Source organism: Protopterus annectens, chromosome 9.part0 (assembly GCF_019279795.1).
Source record: "Protopterus annectens isolate FY-2018-M chromosome 9.part0, PAN1.0, whole genome shotgun sequence".
Classification (NCBI taxonomy): Eukaryota; Metazoa; Chordata; order Ceratodontiformes; family Protopteridae; genus Protopterus; species Protopterus annectens.
Genome location: NC_056743.1, coordinates 1,353,429,200 through 1,353,449,525, shown reverse-complemented (window position 1 = coordinate 1,353,449,525; position 20,326 = coordinate 1,353,429,200). Strand labels below are relative to the sequence as shown.

Here is a 20,326-nt window from a genome sequence, read left to right as displayed (position 1 = left end):
GGTATGTGTTGTGGTGGGTTGTGGAGTTCACATGTGTTTTGCCTCAGAGGTCTCCTTTGTTTGGGTATGTTTTTTTGAAAACATCCGTATATGTGGGTGTGTGTTGTGTAAGTGTGGGTGGTGTTTGAGGTGTAGAGATTGTGTTGACAACCTTCTCAGTGTCAGGTATACTGGCTTGTGAGGGAGACACCATAGACTCTAGTTTCCTGATGTAATTGCATCTCTCACAAATTGTGTTCCTGGATGGTAGTAGTAGATGGCTGTCTGGATACATGAGGCAGTTACTACACTGTCTCAGGATGCCCATATCAACCAGACTGGCAGGAGAAACTGTAGGAAATTGTCCATCCAAATTTGTCAGAATCTGAGGAAAAGAAGCCAGGGAGAGCTAAGGGGTAGACCTAGAGCCCAAGTGCTTAAACCAAAACTAAGAGGCTTAGAATGATACACTTTAAACAGGCTATACACAAGCAGTAATAATTGCAGCAGAAAAGAAGCAATTAAATACTTTAGAGAGCAAGCTGAAGAAAAACCAAGATGAAGTAATACAGCAGGAGAAGGAAAAACAAATACAGTAAAAGCAGCTGAATAAAGTATTTTTTTAGTAAAGTGGAATGGGAGAGAGGAGGGACAGAAGATAATTCAGGGTTAAGAAAGTAAGGGTGTTGGCATTCCTAAATGATCTCTCTGTATTAGTCAGAATGAGCTAATGAGATGGGACTGAGAGAAGTGTCCCAGAACAAATTTATAGTAGGGGTGGGCATTGCAAAAGCCACCAAGTTTAAGAACACAACAATAGAGCGGGAGGGTGGGAAAAAACTTCACACAGAGATCAAGCAAATATATATAAATGCAGAAAGAGATAAGTAATAATTCAGTCAATCACTGAAAACAGTTAAATCAAGTCGAAAAAATATACTTAGCAGTTTAGGAAGCAATTACAGTCAAGCACAATGCAGCTCATAGCAAGATAAGCCTGCTGGTAATTCCTGGGTGGTGGTAAAGAAATGTATTAGCACCATAAAGAATAAGAAGTTATGTACCTACCATAACGTTCCATGTTAGTTGTCTTCTTCTTGCCTTCTTTCTTGCTGGATGGGTTCGGAGCTGATCCTCGGCTCCGACTCGGCCTATACCAAAGCTCGAGAGCTATTTACCGGCTCGAGGCCCTCCCTATATCCCACAATGCTAGGCATCCATTACCCAGATCTCGTTTGGTAGAGCTAACACCATGGAGACACCTGTCCCAACTATAAGGATTACCTACAATGGTAACAGAGGGCGACATAACCTAGGAATAGCCCAGTAGAGGAATACGGCCTCAGAAGGATTCTTCTCAGTCTGTCCAGGCTAGGGGGATGGCGGGTGGGATGCAAGAAAAAAGGCAAGAAGAAGACAACTAACATGGAACGTTATGGTAGGTACATAACTTCTTAATGTTAAGTTGTCAATCTCGCCTTCATTCTTGCTGGATGGTTCAGCGTCCCTAGCACCTTAGTCCGGGGTGGCTCATTGGAACAGACTCTTGAGCACAGTGGAACCAAACTCAGCCCGATTCCTGGAGGCCATATCCAACTTGTAATGAGAAATAAAGGTATGAGGAGTGGCTGACGTGGCTGCAGCACAAATAGATTCCATTGGGAGCTTTGCTTGAAAAGCTACCGACGTGGCTAATGCTCTGGTGGAATGAGCTTTTGGTTTTACGGGGAGTTCTTTGTGTCTTAATTGGTAAATGAAGGATATGACTGAAGCCAGCCATCTGGATAAAGATACTTTAGAAACTGGCAAGCCCTGCTTGCCCTCAGCATAAGACAGGAAGAGTTGGTCTGACTTCCTAATTTGCTTTGTCCTATCCAAATAAAAACGTAATTGCCTGTGAACATCCAAAAAGTGCAGCTTTTGTTCAGTTCTGTTTGAATAGTTAGGAAAAAAGACAGGAAGCTCAATAGCTTGATTCAGGTTTGTCTCAGAAGGAACCTTGGGTAAAAAGGAAGGGTTAGTTCTAAGTGAGACTCTATCCTTGTGAAAAACAAGATAGGGAGGACGAATGCAGAGGGCTTGAAGTTCCGACACTCTTCTAGCTGAGGTGATAGCTACTAAGAAGAGAGTCTTCCAGGAGAGTAACTTTAAAGAATAGGAGGCCACAGGTTCAAAGGGAGGTAGAATCAAAGAGGATAATATAAGGTTCAGATCCCACGGAGATGGGGGATCTCTAGCTGGAGGCCTGAGTAATACAGTTCCTTTGAGAAAGGCTTTACAAAGTTTATGGGACATGATGCTGGTCTCTGACAGTCCAGCATGAAAATTAGCGATGGAAGCCAATTGAACTCTAATGGTGGCAGAAGAGGAGCCTCCTCGAAAGAGCTCTGCCAAAAAATCCAGAGCAGTGTGGACAGGGGCTGTAAAGGGATCTATATTCCTGGTCTCTGCCCAGCAGGAGAAACGTTTCCACTTACTAGCACAGGTTTTTCCGGTAGTAGATTTATGTGAAGAAAGGATGATTTCACGTACTGGCTGAGAAATCTGCGGAAGCCTGGCTAAGGTTGGAAGTGGAGCAACCAAGCTGTGAGGTTGAGAGACTGAAGGGATTGGTGCAGCCCGCCCGACTGATGGACCAACAGGTCCGGCACTGGGTCCAGACTCCAGAGTTGCTCCAACAGATGATGATGCAGGAATGGTAACCAAATTTGTCGAGGCCAGTAAGGGGCAATGAGGATCATCCTGGAACCCAAAGCGGTCGCTTTCTGAATCAGTTTGGGAATTAAGGGAAATGGAGGGAATGCATATAGAAGACCCCGGGGCCAATCGTGGACTAGAGCGTCTCTGGGGGAATGGCCGGGGAGGGAGAATAGAGTGAAGAAGTCTTCACACTTGCTGTTGAGAGGGGTTGCGAAAAGGTCACAGCAAGGTTGACCCCATCTGAGGAAAATCTTGTCCGCTACGGACTGATTGAGAGACCACTTGTGACTCATGAGAATGGCTCTGCTCAGCCTGTCTGCTATGACGTTGGACTTCCCGGGGATGTGCGTTGCTATCAGAAACTGTTGGGAAGAGATCACCCACTGCCAGAGTCTGAGTGCTTCTCGACATAAGGGGTAGGATCTGGTTCCGCCCTGCTTGTTGATGTACCACACTACAGACATATTGTCTGTTTGAATTGCAATAGTCCCGATAGGTAGAGAGTCTTGAAGAGCTTGCAACGCTAAAAGTACCGCTCTCATCTCCAAGACGTTTATATGCAGGTGGTATTCTAGGGGTTGCCAAGTTCCCTGGACAGTCCTGCCCTGAAAATGCCCCCCCCCCCGATCAGGGAGGCATCCATGGTCACTGTGGCAACAGGAGAATGAAGAACAAACGGTCTGCCCTGGAGAACTGTAGGGGAGACCATGAACCAAGCCAGGTGGTCTTTGCATGTTTGAGTGATCATTATTCTGTGGGACATTGGGAGCTGTTGAAAGGACCATTGGGTAAAAAGCATCCACTGAAGGATCTGCATGTGGAAACGAGCCAGGGGGACTAGAATGATCGCTGCCGCCATAAGACCCAATGTTTTTAGTCCAAATCTGGCCTGAATCATCTTGCACTTTAGTACTTGCACATGTCGGCGAATGTCTGATACTCTGTCTGGAGGAAGTTTTGCAGACAGATCTTTTGTGTTTATTTCTGCGCCTATAAATGTTATAGATTGACAAGGTGACAATGCAGACTTTTCGAAATTTATTGATATACCTAGCACGGAGCAAGTCTGAATGGTATAAGTCCCTGGCTCGCAGAAGTTGATGCCTGGTGGAAGCAGTAAGGTGCCAGTCGTCGAGATATGGAAACACCTGGAATCCCCATCGTCTCAGGTGAGCCGTCACCACTGCCATGCATTTGGTGAACACCCTGGGGGCTGTGGTGAGACCAAAGGGCAGGGCTCTGAATTGATAGTGACTGGCTCCCAGCCGGAAACAGAGAAACCTTCTGGAGCGCCTGTTCATTTTGATATGGTAGTACGCATCCTGAAGGTCTATAGAGCACATCCAATTGTCATGACCCAAAAAGGGTAGAATGGACTGAAGCGTGACCATCCAGAACTTTATTCTTTGTATAGACCTGTTCAGTCTGCTGAGATCCAGAATGGGTCTCCAGTCCCCTGTCTTTTTCGGTACCAAAAAGAACTTGGAGTAAACTCCGGATCCTTGCTGGTCTGCTGGGACTGGCTGGATGGCACTCTTTTTTAGCAGTTTTGAAATTTCCAGTACTGCTTGATCCCTTAGCGTGGGTGGGGCATCTGGAAGGGATCTGTTTCTTTGTACAGGGGTGTGGACAAAGGGAATTTTGTAACCCTTGGATATGATAGACCATACCCATTTGTCTTGTGTGAGGAGTTGCCAGGCTTCTGGGTACAGTGACAATCTTCCCCCGACTGCCTCCGAAGGTAGACAGTCGGGCAGCCCCTCAGGGGTGCTGGAACAGTTTGTCAGAGAAAGATTCCCTGCTACCCTGATTCTGCGGACCCCCTCTGCCCCTCGGGCGGTGTCTATTATTGTTCCCTCCTCTGCGCCTGGAGGGAAACTCGCGACGTGCTTCAGGCATGACTCCCTGGGGTTTGCGAAACTACATTTTTCCACCCTTCTGACCTTTCGGGTATGGTCTAGATGGGGTAGAAAAACGGACTCCCACGGCAGAGAGAGTCTTGCCTTCCTGCTCGCACCTGGTAAGTGTATTCTTCACCTGTGGTCCAAACAAAGCCGAACCATCGAAGGGGGTGTTTTGGTGAAGGACGCCTTGAAGGGGTCAGCAAAGTTGCACAACTGCATCCAGGCATGTCGTCTCAAGGCTACGCCTGTGCCTGCGGCCCTACTCGCCCCATCGACTGCATAAGAAATGAGCTGCATGGAGGAGTTAATTATGGAGTTAAGGGCTGCCAGCTGGGAGTTGATCTTTTCCTGAGACCCCATAGCAGAACGATCCTGAAGGGTATCACCCAATTCATTAAGGATATCCCTTTGAAGGCGGGTGAAATGGCACAGATAGTTCAGCGACCGCATGGAAAAGGACACTGAAGAAAACATCCGCTTCCCGTACCTGTCCATTGTCCTAGATTGTTTATTAGGTGGATGGACAGGGACAGAAGGATCAGCCAACTCCTTCTTAGTGGCTGCTGCAACCACCATGGCATCAACCGGGACACCCTTTGTAAGAAAATGTTTGTCGGACGGGGCTGTAATAAACTTTGTGGGTCTACGGGGAGTTGGTTCCACTATGTCCGGGGCCATCCACGCCTTCCGAGCCACCACCTCCATGAGTGGGTCAAAAGGCGGAGACACCCAGGAGGTGGAGGGGCGAGAACCAAACGCGTCTAGGTACACAGACTCCTCCTCGGAGGGGTTAAGGGCAGTCCAGTTCTCCCTCTGCCTAAGGATCTCAAGGATGTCTGAAAAGGAGACATCCTCAGAGGGGGACCTTGGGGACCCTTCTGAATCCTCCAAATCAGTGTCTGAGGTGACTGACTCGGGGGAGTCAACATGTTTCCTCTTACATTTTCTCTTCCAAGGGGGCTCCTCTGAATAATCAGGGGAGGCCTCGGAAGAGGAAGACACACCCAATGGGGCAACCTGGAGCATCTGTTCTCCACGCTTAGGGTCAGGAGGGTGAACAGAGACCGATGTAGGCACCATGGGGGGAGGAGCCAAAGGAGCCGATCGTGGGTCCAACCCTGGAGTCAGTACGCTCCTCATGGCCTCGAAGGCGCCCCAATCGGGCATAGAGGAAGGTCCCCGCTCCGAAGAGATTAGAACCCCTCCTGGCACCGACAGTGATGGCTCCGAGGCCGATGTCGGGGCCAAGCTCACCTGTGCCGAGGCACCTTGAGGGAGAATGTGGTCGGACAAGGGTCTGATGCCACTCGCCCCCTCAGAGCCGACGAGGGAGTCTTGGCGCCTGGATCCCTCCACGGACAGAACCAATGAAGAGATCGGAGCCGACGAAGGAGCCAAAATGTGTGGTATCGCCTCTGACGTACCGACGATCAGAGCCCCAACGAGCTCCGGTTCCGAACATAATGGAAGAGTCGGAGGAGGAACTGCTGAAGAACTGCTGTAGGGATAGCCACAGTCTTTTGAGAAGGGCTAGATAACATTTGGGCAAGTGCCTGCGACTTTAGGAGTCTACTGACCACCCTCTCGAGGTCGTGATCAGAAAGCCTGGAAGACCGAGAGGAATGTGACCTATGGCTCCGCTCTGATTGTAGTAACGGAGATCTCGGAGCCGAACGAACAGACTCCAAAGAGGGAGATCTCGAGCATTTTCATCTCAGAGAAGGCTCCGACACTTCAACAGGAGCCGACTGAGATCTCAAAGTGTCGGTTCCAGCTGGAACAGACGAGGAGGCAGCAGCTCCGCTTGGCGACGGCTCCGAACAGGGAGCCGACGGTATGGCGGGCTTGGAGGGTTTACCCGACGAAGGCTTAGTCAGCGACCCTTCAGGCTTAAGTAAGCCCCTCAAAATAAGTTTGTTCCTACGCTCCTGCCAGACTCTCGGACTGAAGGCATGACAGACCGAACAAGAGTCCTGCAGGTGTAGGGGGCCCAAACAATACACACAAGAAGTGTGACCGTCTGTCAGAGACATCTTCTGACAGCACGAGTCACACTTCTTGAAACCTGAGACCTTAGTATCCTTAGACATAATAACACTATAACAGGGTACCAAGGAAAAAAGAAACTAATGCCTAATACACTACAAACACACACACACGCACTAGAACTAATTCTATAATATATAGTAGTGATAAGAGTAATAACACTGCTATAAGAAATACAGTTAACAAGACTAGTAGAAATATAAATATATATAAGAAAAAACTAACTCTACCCTAAAGGGTGGGGGAGAAACTCTGAAAACTACTAGCAAAGAGAGTTTCTAAATGGGATTTCTAAAGAGATCAGAAAGGGGACACTAAAGGAAAAATATCTAACAAGAAATTAGCTATTTATATCTAAATAAACTTAGTAAAAAAGTTTTATATGGCCTGGAGCAAGTAAAAATGCAACCTCCCAGCTGAAGTGGCAAACGAGATCTGGGCATTGGACACCTAGCATTGTGGGATATAGGGGGGGGGCCTCGAGCCGGTACATAGCTCTCGAGCTTTGGTATAGGCCGAGTCGGAGCCGAGGATCGGCTCCGAACCCATCCAGCAAGAATGAAGGCGAGATTGACAACTTAACATCATCTAGTTTACAGGTTATTTAATGGCCTTGGTGATGTGAATGTTAGAACTGTAGGTTAGGGTCATGGGTGACCCACTACTAGTTTAAAAGGGGATATATTTTAAAGTCTTTTTTTCCAACTTTGCACAGTATTTCTAAGTTACTGGAAAGATTTGTTGCATTTTTCTTACTTGGTTTTCTTTGCATTTTGATTGAGCCTGGAGGTAGTCAAGTCACGTTTGTGATGTTACCAAACACAGCTTAAAGAAAGTTAATAAATTTTAGTCTGAGATATGAGCAGGGTGGTATCACTGATATACTACATTGTTTCTACTAGGCTATAAGAACTGACCACTGTGGTACATGGGATTTAATTGTTTGAGGTTGTGAGATGCTGTTGCCCCATTTTACTGCCTAAATTCAGTAAGCCAGGTAGCTGAACAGTTATGCAAGAAGTGCTGTGGGGGAAGGCCTTTGACAGGTCACGAAAGATGAAGCCTACAGGGTTAGATTATGTCAGAACAGTTTCAGTGCCATAATGAGGCCTAAAACTTTTTTCAACAGTGGGGTGGCAAAATGGTGGTCTTTCGAGTGACAATGTATTGCTTTCCCAGCTTCTGAGTGAATAAGTTGATGACCTTATCTATTTGTAGCTTGCTTTTCAGAGAGACAAAATCCTTTATGTAGCATTTGAATTCAAGTAGACACAGCAATCCGAGCATATGTAGTATTCTGAATGCAAGTTTTCAGTCAGATTCTGTGAACCTGCCAAAGATTTCTCTCTAAAAGAAAGTATCCATAATTGCCTTCCAAGCTCACCCAGATAAAACAGGGCCAGTGTCATAATATGTGGCACAGATAAGCACATGAAGTTACTGCCCAGACTAAAAAATCAGGAACACAAGAGTAGCAGGTCACAGTTAAGTTCAGTAATGAAGGTGTTGCAACAGTCTTGACCGCAGACTCCATGTCCCTAAAATCAGAAAGTCCTACCACTTCCTTCACAGCCCTATTCACAAGGAAAGACTAACTAGGATGTGTGACACTAATAATTAAAAGTCTTAAGGCCCAATGTGGAACAGAAGAGGACCTATACATGTCTACTCTTGTCTAAATCTCTCCATATGTCTGGCAGCAATGTAGCCACGCAGACTAGACTGTGTGACTTTTGCTGGACAGAGATCACAGAAGAATCTGCCTTAAGATGCATGGTAAAGTGGTCACTTCACTGAACTGAGGGTTTAAAAAGGTCAGGTGAAAAGGGCCTGGTGACCAGTCTACTTACTTGGTTATCAAACTGAAAATCTATCCTCTTGACAGGAAAAACACAATTTGTATGCTTTCTGGCTGCCATACTTCATCTTTCAACACAGGTTACTGAGTGGTGAATTGCCTAAAGTCTCTTATTCATCTTTCAGAGACACTGACAATCACATTTATGGAAAAAGCAAATAAGTACCAGGCTACTTCACAAAGGATCTTATGAGTCTGGCATGGTGGTGGTGGTGGGGTGATGACAAACATCATCGCTTCCACCTGCAGCTGAAATAAAGCCTTTTGCCCCAGCAGAAGCATCATTCCAAGATTTTGAGGAGGAGAAAGACACCCTTTCACCCCATAAGCACCAGTTGCATTGTGTAGAAAGGGTGTGGAGGGGGGGGGGCAAACAGCAGCTATGCAATCTCAGGAAATGGACCATGAGTGCCCAAACGGCATGTCAGATATGACGCCTGGTCATAAAAGGCCAGTTTAGTACCCTGCACGGCCATCAAATTGCCTTCACTAGGAATTTGTCTTCACTGGGAGAATTCAAACCAAAACATGAAAGGTTAATATCGGCAGCCCAGAATAGTGGGCAAAGTACACAGTGGTTTACAAAGTCCATTGAACATGTGGGAGAAACATACAAATGTAGGTTTTGTAAAACAGAATTGGAAACAGTTGCACAACTTGTTGCTGGTTGTGACATACTAATGGCAGAAGGTTTGTATACTGAAAGGCATAACACTGTGGCAAGACTGTTGCACTGGGGATTGTGCAAACATTATGGTACTGAAGTGACTTAAACACTGGAAACATGAGCCACAAAGTATCACAGAAAATGATAAAGTCTACATCACATGGGATCACCCATTACCAACAGTCCAAAAGACAAATGCGAGAAAACCATACATAGCGGTCTATGAAAAGAAGACAAAAGTAGCATTGATCATTGAAATCACTACACCCAGTGACTACAGTATCTTCCGTACAGAGACACACAAAGTCATAAAATATCAAGATTTGCAGGCAGAAAGACAATTCTAATACTAGTAAGGCCAACAGGTGTTATAAAAAAAGAATAATCTACAACTGTATTTAGCTATGCTACCAATACATACAACTCCATATGAACTGCAAGAGGAGTCATTACTGGGCACATTGTGGGTGCAGTGAAGAGCACTTTTGGCTGACATCAAAGACTGAAACAATGCTAATTTCATGAACTTTAATCGTACTTTGACATAGGAATGGGGACCATTCCCATCACGGTATTAGACTCCTAAAAGTTTTGGAGAAAATAAAAAACGGAGTTTGCTCCCCTATTATGAGAGCAACTCCAATAAAACATTAGAGAGTACTTTCATGTCTGACATCAAGAGAGGACCATGGACCATCTGAAGATGAGAACTGCAGAAGTTTCACCCAAACCCATTTTGGCTTTGGGGGAGAGGATCTTGCTTTGAGTGAGTAGTTATGTTGCCAGGTTGCCTGAGACATTCAAGTATGGAAAGGGAACAAACAGTACTACGGGCATCGCTCCTATAAGAAGAAACCAAGACAGTACCTCTCTAGTTTCCCGCTGCATGTTTGTTCCCTCATTAGCGAATTTACTAGAATACAGTACATAAGGGTGGCCAGAGGCCACTTTTTGACCAAGCTGAAAAGCAGGAATCTTTGACTAGTGCTTGGCCCTCTGATACCTTAACTTTGCCATGAGCTCTGAATACTGGCTGGGGTTGTGGCAAGGGTACTCCTGCTGATCCATTCACTGGTTACCATCCACTGCTGTTATCCTTTGAGAAGTCAAGTAGGCCTCAAGTATTTCTGGCAGTCAGCACAGCAGATTAAGTCTCCTGAGTCATCATTGAGCTGCATCCTGTTGTCAAAGGTACAGAACTGCATTCTTTCTACCTCCATTTGCCTACTGCGCGACTCAGCAAGTCACTTAATCAGACAGTGCTGCCAAGTCTCCCCTAAAAAGAAAAGCTTGTATCCTGTGAGCTACTTATATACATATATATATATATATATATATATATATAAATGTTTTTTTTAATACACACACAAATCACACTTTATCCTCCTGTTGTATGATCTGAAGCAGTTACACCTATTATCAGTCTTTCAAAATGTGCTTTCAGCCATCTTTAAAAAAGTGTGAATAGAAGCCCTGACTAGTAATACTGCAAGTATTAGGAGGACACTTTAAAGCTTTCAGAACTTTTGGCATCAAATTTGGCAACTTTCCTAAGAGAAACATCAGGCATGAGATATATTTTATGCAAAATGGCAGAATACAAGGGCTAGACATGTCCTCACAGCTCAAAACGTGACATATTAAAGCATACTGATGGAAGGCAGATGTTCTCTGGAGCACAGGAACTGCAGATTAAAAACAAATTTTACACTAAAACCAGATCGCAGAAGAAGAAACCCTAACGAAGACCCACTGCTGTAAAAATTAGCTACAAGTGCTACAACTACCTACAACCAAAATACTGGTATGCAATGTGAGACAACAGGAAAACTCAACTGGGGATCCACCACCATGCCCCAGGATTCCCACTCCTCTTTTCTTGATGTACTGGAAAATATTAGGGTTCAACCAAACACCCTAGTAATGGGCAACTTCAACTACCCCATCATTAACTAGGAAAACTACTCGTGTACCAACTCCTTAGCTCAACGCTTTCTGGAATTCATAAACTCCAATGCCCTGGACCAACTTATCCACACCCCCACCAGGGGCAACAATATCCTAGACCTAGTCATTACCAACATGAGTGACCGGTGTTCTACACCTGAAGTCAACTCCTCGTTGGTCCGATCCGACCACAAGCTAATCACCCTTGATATCCACATCCCGCCCCCACCCCCCATTAAGGAAACCACAGTAAAAAATTTCTCCAAAGCCAACTTCATGCTTCTTAAGACAGAAGTGGTGAACTTCATGACACCCATGCAGATGGACAATACAGTTACAGCTGCTGAATCCTACACAAATGCACTCTATAAGCACTTACACGAGTGCATGGATCATGTTATCCTCCAAAAAAAGGAAGCCAATCTGGTGGTCCCCTGCCATAAACTGTACAACAGAAGGAAGAAACTGTTGCAAAAGAGAGTAAAATCCTATGAGTGGAGGAGCTCCCTGGTCAGCCTCAGTAAGAAGCTGAGATTCCTTATAAGATCCTCCAAAGCTAGCTATAAAAACAAAATCACCACTAATTCCAAGGACAACCACAAAGCATTCTATAGCTATGTCAAGAATATCGATGGCAACACCCAGATCTGCTGTGAGTTACAGTACAAAGGCATGAAAATTACAGAACCAACTGATATTGACAATATCCTGGCAGATAGATTCAATGCTAACTTTACCTCTCTCTCATCCCCTAAAGGGCCCATATCTATACAGGAAGAATGCAAAGTCCCTGTAATCACAACTACGCAGGTAAAAGCTGCACTGTATAAAGCCAAAAACACAGCATCCATGGGACCAGACAACATCCCAGGCTGTGTTTTACACGAACTTCAGAACGAACTGGCTCCCCACTTAAGCACCATGTTCAATAATAGCCTCGCATCAGGCTTTGTGCTTACTGAATGGCGCACAGCAACAGTTATCCCACGCCACAAAGGGGGAGCCACCACTGATCCCGGGAACTATCGACTTATTAGCCTGATGAGCCCGGTCTGCAAGGCCATGGAACGTATCATTGAACTCAAACAAAGACATTGGCAACAGCCAAACTCTGGATCCCACCCAGTTTGGGTTTGTGAAAGGCAGATCATGCCTCCTGAACCTGATCGACTTCTTTGAGGCAGGTCACCAAAGCCATAGATGAGGGTAAGGTGGTTCACACAGCCTATCTTGACCTCGCCAAGGCTTTCGACACCATCCCCCATTCTGGAATTATAGCTAAACTCACTAAACTAGGTATAAATTCGTACTTCACAAGATGGGTTGCCAACTGGCTCACTGACAGAACCCACACTGTAAAAGTTGCAGATTCCAAATCTGACCTCAAAGCAGTGACAATTGGAGTACCACATGGTTCCGTCCTGGGACCTCTCCTGTTTGGTATCTACTTCACTGAAGTACAGGCAAACACAGAAGGCCCCTGGCTAACGAAGCTCGCAGATGACTGCAAACTAGGAGCCATAGTCAAGTCCCCAAATGATGTGGACATCCTACAGAAGGGTCTTGCTGAGACAGATGCCTGGTGTCAGAGCCATGGCCTCAAGCGCAATGCCAAAAAGTGCAGTGTCATCCCCTTTGGTAAAAACTCTGTACCCATGAACTACAACATAGGCAGTAATCTACTTAACACCAAATGCATGATGAGTGCTTGGGACCCAGGTAGACAGTAGTCTCTCCTTTGATAGTCACATCGCCACAGTAATCAGGAAGTCCTTCTACGTGACACACCTCATCATAAAAGGGTTCTTATCCAGGAAAAAAGAGGTCATTGTTCCCCCTCTACTCGACACTCATTAGACCCATTATAGAGTACAATGCCCCTTTTGGAATGTACCTCACAAGACATCTGCAGCAGCTGGAAAGGCCACGGAAGTACATCACAAAGAGAATTACTGGCCTCAAACAAATGTCCTACATTAACCACCTCAAATAACTCCAGCTTTACTCCCTAGCATATCGCCTACTCCGAGGTGATCCCTGCCTAACATATAAAGCTATGTCAAACCCAGAGCTGTTGGACATGCTACACCTAAAGAAATCCCAATCCCTCCGAGCTACATGCTCTAGGGACCTAAACCTTGTCACCACAATAAACAGGACATGCTGGAGGGATAGATTCCTGTCCCAAAGACTTCCCATACTCTGGAACAGGCTACCCATCTATGTCAAGCAAAGTTCTTCATTAGCACTCTTCAAGAAAAATCTTGATGAGTGGATGGGAAATAGGAAATACACCCCGGGGATCTCTTCTGTGTCTTTGCTCGACAGTGGCACAGGAAAATAACTTTTTGGGTGGTGTAAGCCAGGGAACCTTGTTGGCTAAGCTTATGTAGGCCCTTGGGCCGATAGCCTAATACCTACCTATGAACCTAACTGGAAATAAGTTAAATGCCCTGTGACAGCATCAGGAAGACTATGTCAAGCTGGTATAGTCCAGGTAATGTAATGGAAAGCTACCACAGGAAAGGAGAACAAGAAGCACAGCAACAGGCTTAGGACAATGGAAATGTACACACTAGGGAAGAAAAAGGAGAGGAAATATATGACTCGTCACACCTTATGATCAGGAAGCACAGTGATAGGTTCATAATAGGCTATCTGCCCTAGGGCATTTATAAGCCTAGCCAGAATGTGTTTGGCTTTCGCCACCCATTTTAAATTTATTTTGCTATGCCCTTTTTCGAGGTTAGTATACTGTGCCATTGTCTAACAGTGACACAGATGTGATACCCGGGGTAAACCTACGATCTCCCATCCACTCATCAAGATTCCTCTTGAAGAGAGTCAATGAGGGACTCTGCTCAACCTGGACTGGGATTTTATTCCAGAGTGAAGGGAGCCTCTGGGTTATGAATCTGTCCCTCCAGCATGTCCTATTTATTTTAGTGCTGAGGTTCAAGTCTCTCGAGCGCGTAGCTCGATGGGATTTGGATTTTCTGAGGTGCAGCATGTCCATTAATTCCAGGTTGGACATGGCTTTATACGTCAGGCACAGATCGCCTCTGAACAGGCGGTATGCCACTGAGTAGAGCTGGAGTTTCTTTAACCGGGCAGCATATGGCATCTGTTTGAGCCCTTTGATCCTCTTGGTGAGGTACTTTTGGGGTCTTTCCAGTTGCTGCAGGTGTCTGGTAAGGTACATCCCAAAAGGGGCATTGTACTCAATTATGGGCCTGATGAGGGATGAGTAAAGAGGCACGATGACCTCCCCTGATCTAGATGTGAATCCCTTCATGATTAGGTGGGCTATATAAAATGTTTTTCTAACCACTTTGGCCACGTGGTTGTCAAATGAGAGATTGCTATCAACTTGGGTCCCCAGGTCCCTAATTACTTCTTCTGTACTTAATGGATTACCACCTACGTGGTAATTTGTGGGCACTTTGTTTTTGCCAAAGGGGATGACTATACACTTTTTGGCATTTAGCTTGAGGCCATGGCTCTGGCACCAGTTGTCTGTTTCTATGAGGCCCTTTTGGAGGATGCTTGTGTCAGCTGGAGAGTCGATTATGGTGCCCAGTTTGCAGTCATCTGAGAACTTGGTCAGCCACAGTCCTTCCATGTTGGCCTGTACCTCCAAGAAATATATACCGAACAAGAGAGGTCCCAGGACTGAGCCTTGTGGGACACCACTTGTAACTGGTTTGGAGTCTGACATGGCTCCAGCAATTCTAACCATGTGGGTTCTGTCCTTGAGCCAGTTTGCAATCCATCTAGTGACATAGGGGTTTATATTTAAGCTGGTGAGCTTATCTATAATGCCCGAGTGGGGTATTGTATCGAAAGCTTGTGCGAGGTCCAGGTAGGCTGTGTGGACCACCTTCCCCTCGTCAATGGCCTTGGTGACTGTTTCAAAGAAAGCAACCAGGTTTAAGAGGCAGGATCTGCCCTTAACAAAGCCGAACTGGGTAGGATCCAGTGTCAGTAGGTCCCCAATATCTTTATTTATGAGGTCCATGATGATCCTTTCCATAGCTTTGCAGACCAAGCTAGTCAGGCTTATGGGGCGATAGTTTCCAGGATCCGTTGAGGCACCACCTTTATGGAGAGGGACCACTGTTGATGTACGCCACTCTTTGGGCACATATCCTGTAGTAAGGCTGAGATTGAACAGTAGTTTTATGTTTGGGTTTAGCTGCTCTTGGAGTTCATGTAGGACGCAGCCCGGGACACCGTCTGGTCCCATTGATGCTGTGTTTTTTGCTTTGGAGAGGGCGGCTCTTACCTGAGCATCTGAGATGTCAGGGGGGGCAGCACTCTGCTGGGATAGATATTTGCCCTTTTGGTGGGGGGGGGGAGTTTGCGCTGAACCTGTCAGCTAGGATTTTGGCAATGTCTGTGGGTTCAGTGTATTTTTTGTCATTTTGGACTAATTCTGAGCATATCTGGGAATTACCACCCAGGTTCCTAACATAACTAAAGAAAGCCTTGTGATTATCCTTAGTGTCCTGTGGAATTTTTCTCTCGAAGCTGGCCTTAGACAATTTTATGAGTGCCCGTAGTTTTTTGCGAATATTGATCAGTGATGCCTTCCCTTTTTGGGATTTTGCTCTGTCATTTAGTAGCTTCCTCCTTCTATTGTATAGTTTGTTTATGGCTGGGGTCCACCAGACAGGACGTCTGCCTTTGGAGGATTGGGTCTTGGTTTTATTTGGGATCGCATGATCCATGCATTCCTGAAGGTGTTCATAGAATGCGTTTAATAAAGGATTCTGCGGTCTGGGCCATATTTTCCACAGGCTTTGAAGGATTCCACCTCGGTTTTGAGGCGTGTGAAATTTGCTTTAGAGAAGTTTTTCACTGTGGTTTTCTGGGCAGGGGGTGGGGTCGGGATGTGAATATCCAGTGAGATTAGTTTATGGTCTGATCTTACCAGTGAGGGATACACTTCTGGTCTGGAGCATAGAGTCCACATGTTGGTGATGATCAGGTCCAGTATGTTTTCCCCTCTTGTGGGAGTGGTAACAAGTTGTTCCATAGCATTTGAGTTTATAAATTCTAGGACCCTTTGGGTTAGGGTGTTGGAGCTAGAGTAATGCTCCCAGTCTATGTTTGGATAGTTGAAGTCGCCCAATATAATGGTGTTTGGAGAGACCTTCATATTTTCAAGTGTTCTCAGAAAGGCCGAGTGGGGTTCCTGGGTTTGGGAGGGTGGTCTGTAGCAGGCTATAAACTGGAAGGCAGTTTTACCCACTGTTAGTTGCACATGGATAGTCTCTGATGCTTCATGCTTTGCCACCAACCTGGAGGTGTGGGTATTTATTATTATTTATTTATTTATTTGCAGTTGGTTTACCAGGATAGTCCATTGGGCCAAAAGAACCCGTTTTCAATGGAGTCCTGGGGAGAAAAGCTCCAATACAGACAAATTAGGTGCATACAAAAATTACAATAATGATTATACAGAGTAGAAGATAAAACATTTAAGCTCAAAATTCAAGAAGCATTCAAAACAATACAATATGATGAGGATTAATTAGAGGTAAATAAACTGAAACAGTAATGTGATATACATTCAGAGAAGTTATTCAGAAGGAAACATAAAATAACATTACAGAGTAGATATGCTGAGGGAACATAAGCTTTGTTAGGTAGAGTTAAGTATCATAAGTGTAAAGGAGGATGAGATATCATAAATTTATGAGGGGAGGGAGCAAGAACAATCCCATTGGGACCTCAGATATGTATGAAGAGATTTTTTAAACATGTACTGGTTAGAGGTGGTACGAATGGATGGTGGGAGTGAGTTCCAGAGACGAGCAAGGTTAAAGGTAGTAAGTGTTTACCTGGGGGATGAGATGGTTTATGGACTTCTAATAGGTTTTGATTGTTAGACCTTAAGACTCTATTTGGTAGGTGCATTTTGAAGGCAGAGGACAGGGAGGGACAAAGAGAAGGACTAAGAATGAGCTTGTGAGCGAAAGTCAGCTGTATATATATGAGATGATTAGGTAATTCGAGCCAATTTAGTTTTCGGAGAGAGGAACAGTGGTGGGTGGAGGACCTGTGGCTATTGGCGAATTTGGCAATTTTGTTATAGCAGGAGGAAAGCTGGTTTTTTAGAGAGGTCTGAAGATTGGTCAGTAATGGGGCCCCATAGAGAAGGGAGGGGATGAGAAAAGAAGAAGGGAGGGGATGAGAAAAGAGGAAGCGAGTGTGATTTTGGAGGAGCTTGTAAGGTACTGATTCTGACAGTAGAGCATACCTAGTTTTTGATGAGTTTTTTTAATATTTAGTTGTAGATGGGAGTTGTAGCTAAGCCGATTGTCAATTTGTACACCTAGTAGCTTAGTTTCAGACACTAGTTCAAGGGGCGAGTTATTTTGGCTGGTAATTGAGAAAGAGTTTATATTGAAGGAAGTGGATTTGGAGGGGGTGAATACCATAAGTTTTGTTTTGGAGGCATTGAGTGCTAAGTGATTTATTTTCATCCAATGTTCGGTAATTGAAAAAGCTTCCTGAGTAAGTTTTTGGAGCAGAGAGGAGGAGGTGGCAGAGCAGATAATGGTAGAATCATCTGCATATTGGATGATGTTTGCAAATGGAATTGATTTGTGGAAATCATTTATAAATATATTAAAGAGGAGGGGACCAAGAATAGATCCTTGAGGAACTCCAGTGGGGGTACTAAGGAAAGGGGAAGTGGCCTTTTTCCATATTACAGCTTGGTATCTATTTGATAGATAGCTGGAGAACCAATTTATGGAGGAGGGAGACAGGTTAAGTTTTGACAGTTTGGTTAAGAGCAGATTGTGTGAGATAGTGTCGAAGGCCTTGGAGAGGTCAAGTAGTAGGGTAGAGACAATGTGGCCGGAATCACAGTATCTTTGATGAATATTGATAATCCCCCTCCTTGAGTGGTTCGGTCCAAGTTTTGGGGCCGAAAAGCATGGTATGAGGTATAACCTGGTAGCGCTGGGGTGCTCTTGGGAGCCCTGAACCAGGTTTCTGTTACTGCACAGATATCGATGTTCTCCACGCTAAGGAGAGTTTCGAGTGCGTGCATCTTGAGGTTTAGACTTCTGGCGTTGAGTAGCATTACTCTTAGTTTCTTATCCCTTGTGATACCTATGGAGGTGGGTTTGTCTTTTGAGCCTTGCCTAAAAAAGGCACTATGGGGGTAGCAAGAGCCTTTGCCAACATCTGAAAGCCCAGGGGTGACAGGTGCAAGCCGTCCCTAGCGAAGCATCGTGGCTTGTCAAGCATATCATCCCAAGCTGACAGGCATTGGATCCCCTTTGAATGACACCAGTACTTAAGCCAATTGTTGAAATTGATCATCTTGTCTTCATATTATGGCATCATTCTTGGTGAGGGTAAGATGCTACTCAAGGTCAGGGTCATACCGGCCTGGGCTACATGCTCAGAGAGCTCCTTTATGTCTCTTTTCATGTAGTCCAGGGAGGTATGTCTCAGGTCATTCACACCAGCATGGACAGTGACGGAGTCATATTTGTACTTGCCTTGGAGTGACCTGAGTGCTTGTGTTATGTGGCGGATCCTAGCGCCCGACAGGCTGCTCACCGTGACCCTCTCCTTGTTCAGCCTGGTGAGCGGGACGTCAGTGTGCCTGATGATAGAGTCACCTATTACAAGTGTATCAGGTGTGTTGTTTAGTCTTAAGGGCTGTGACTGTTCGGCACACTGGCTTTGTGAGATATGTGTTGCACGTGTTTTGTTTTGGGGTAGCGGTTGCTTGGGTGTCTGCTTTGGAGGTCTCTGCTGCTTAGGCAGATCTTTATTTAGAGCCTCCGAGTATGTTTCTGTGTGATTACGTGTTTGGTTTGCTGTCGTGGTAGGCACAGAACTAAAGAAAAAGGACTGAAAAGGTTGGGATACAGGCTACAAATGTGTGCCCATGCATTAGAAGGCTTAAGATCAACACCAGGGAATATTACTTTCCAAAGATGAATGCAGTAAAAAGAAAAAAAAAAGAATGAGAACCCAGCCTTATAAAACAAAGGGTTCAAAAATGTATGGAAAAGGTTTGAAAAGTGGAGGGGGCTACAGAGGACCAGTTGCAATGGACTTTATGCACCATTATTTACTTTGTTTGGCATTTATGTATTTATATACACTGTTTTTCTTATATTTTGTTAAGTGGGTTCTCTGTCAAAGCAGAAACCATTTTAACCTACACATTGCACAGCGGAATGCAGTTTTACACAGATGATCGGCATGGAAATATTTAGGTACTCTATTAGAGAGTGAGTGATCTTCATAGATCAAATTATGTCAGTAGTAAAGAAAAGTCAGGTAGCCTGTACGGAATCAAATATAACCTCTGAAACTAAAATTAACTTGGTCCAGGATATACTGCTCCATGTGTAATAGTTATAAGACACCTAACTATTCAGGTTCTCACCAAGTTTAATTCCACCTACACCTGAATGGATAAATTTGCTGCTGGCCTGGCACATGCTACAATACACTGTAAAATTTTGGCAGCAGTAAACTGGATGCCTTGAAAGCACGGGATGCTTTACTAGCAAAGAACTTTTATTTTTAATCTAAAGTACGAGTACTACTCTTTGATCTTGTACACAGATGTACTTGGTATAAACCCAGGAGAGAACTACGATCAATCTATCAGTACCTACTCACAATTCTTCTTCTTTCGGCTTTATCCCGGTTAGGGGTCGCCACAGCAGATCACCTGTCCGCACATTGAATGGCAGTGGAGTTTTACAGTGTCGAGTTGCCAGCCCGGCGCCCAACCTTCCACAGAAGGCACACTCACACGCACACCTAGGGCCAATTTAGAGTGCCCAATCCACCTGCAGCATGTCTTTTGGGATGTGGGAGGAAACATCAGTACCTACTCACAATCCCAAAGGTAAAAAGAAAACTTCCAGTAATTTTAAAAAGGTTTCAGAAAGTAGCTCCAATCTGTGGGGGATAAAGAATCAAGACATGGTAGCAGGAAATGTGGAGTATATAATCAATGCTCATATATTACGGAAGATGACACCCTGTTTTTGGAAAATATATAGCAAACAACCTTCAAGTTATTTAGGGAACACTTTTTTACTAAGTGTATAGTATACACAGCCAAGTGCACACAATGTCTGTCTTTCTATATTGGAAACACTGGCAAATCCCTTAACAGGAGAATATATGAACATATATACAATATTCGTACCTGTAATATAAACATTCTGTATT

General features: G+C 45.0%; 1 protein-coding gene across 1 annotated transcript in view; it reads right to left on the bottom strand.

The window, feature by feature from the left end:
- ADAM9 (ADAM metallopeptidase domain 9) overlaps nucleotides 1-20,326 on the bottom strand; it is a gene marked incomplete in the record, with an annotated part of 1,887,510 nt that overhangs the window by 133,070 nt on the left and 1,734,114 nt on the right.